The following is a 1975-nucleotide window of genomic DNA, read 5'->3' as shown; positions in this document are numbered from 1 at the left end:
GCAGAGCCTTAACTGCCTCGCTGAGTTCAGAGATGACGATAGGTCATCTATTTAGGAGATGATTTCCCCTCTGATGGAGCTTCAAGTGTCTCCCAGAGTAGTGAGGCCGACGCCCTCGATTATCTTCTAGACGATGTTTGTCCTGCCACAAAGACACACTTTTCATTTGATAGCAGCAGACGGGTGGGGTGAGTCATATTGGCACCCAGTCACAGAGGACAGCAATCTATTATCAATCAATGAAAATCAATACGTGTGAAGCTGTGGTGGACTGGGGGGAAACCAGTAAACCTTCTGGGAGGGTGAAGAAAGCGCCAGGCATCATGAACAGTAAATCGGACATAAAGGAGTTAATCATTTTGGATGAGCGTAAAGGTTTTGTTTGTTGACCAGGCTGAGGGTCAGGCAGTGGTAGTGGGCAGATTGGGAAAACATTTTATTTTATTTTACTTTTATTGTGAAAAGTGGAGATGATGACGATGTATTTCACATGAAATAAAGAAATTTAAGGACAACTCTTTATGAAACGGTGTCAGTCAGAGGCGTCTTCCAGTTCAATGTAAGACAGACTGCTACAGCAGATCATCTACAATAACTGAAAAATGTTGAGTTACAACATTTTATTTTCCTTTAGGATCAATAAAGTATTTCTTAATTAACTTTGAAATGACAGAAACACGAAGGCTCCCCTCAGCTGATCTGAGAAATGCAAGAGAATCTTTCAAAATAAAAGTACTTGGAGATGAAACCGAAGCCGAATGAAAGAAAACAGCTGAACTAAATCAGCAGATTAGAAAATAATAATATTCAGACTGATGAACATCACCGTGACCAAACTGCGTAAACTTGAACAGAATATCTCTTAAGTTCGTGCAGGACAGTAAAAGCAGTTCCTCACATACCAAACTGATCAGCCGGAAGGATTACCGAGGAGCTGCTGTCTAATCAAAGCCCACACGTGAGTTTATCTCAGGTCGGTTCACCTGCCGAACAGACATTTTCACTTCTTCAGACTGAAGTCTGGTTCTGTTTTTCTGCTGCTGCTGCTAGAAAGGCGGACAGGAAGTTCTCAGCTACCAAGAGTCCCGCCAGCTCGCGCTCTGTGTGTCTCACCTGAGACAGGTAAGCTCTTCACCTCATCCTGCGTCACCGAACCACGAACAACCTCACCGTGAACGACACCTGCAGCTGGGAGCCGCCATGACGGATGGCAAACAGGGGAAACAGGACGGGCACGACGCCGCCGCCTGCCGGTCCGGAGTAGAACTGCTGCTTCTGGAGCTGTTTACAGACTCTGGACCCGAACTGAGTCCAGAACCCGTAGAGACGTCACTTCCCGAGCAGATCTGACTCTCTTTATTTCTAGTATTAACAATTATCCAACGAACCTGAGTGGCGTAATTAATCCCGTAAGAGTCTCCTGATGACGCAGGAAGTCACATGACTAGCTTCAGGGGCGCGGAATAGGGGGGGAAAGGGACGACCATTCTAGGGGCCCTGACCAGCAGGGGGCCCTCCACAATTATTTATTTATTTTTTGTTCATAGAAATAAAATAAAAAAATCGGGTCCCTGTCAATTACACAATTAATCATATTGTATTTTCAAAGATTGTGTTTAGCAGTAAAATGTAATGTTCCCCCTCCCAGATGAGAAACAAACATCCATATCTGCCCTGAACCCCCCTATCTGGGCTAAATGGTTCGTTCCTGCTGGGAGCTTCAGAGTGACGCTGTTAGCAGCAGACAGTAGGAAACACGAACGACTGGCTGTTACTAAGCTGCTAAGAAAAGTTAGAAAATCAGGTTTTCAAAAAGAGGAGAGAGAGAAAAAGACAAGAGTGTTAATTTATAACCCAGTTTTTCTCCAAGAGAGGTGAGTAGACTGAGACTATCAACCATTTAGCATAGTTAGCTTAGCTACAAACTACTGTTTGCCTCCATTTCACTAGCATTTAATGAATTAAGGAAAAAAAT

Source organism: Poecilia reticulata, linkage group LG1 (genome assembly GCF_000633615.1).
Source record: "Poecilia reticulata strain Guanapo linkage group LG1, Guppy_female_1.0+MT, whole genome shotgun sequence".
In the NCBI taxonomy this organism is placed as follows: domain Eukaryota; kingdom Metazoa; phylum Chordata; class Actinopteri; order Cyprinodontiformes; family Poeciliidae; genus Poecilia; species Poecilia reticulata.
Note: the sequence above shows the minus strand (reverse complement) of the source record.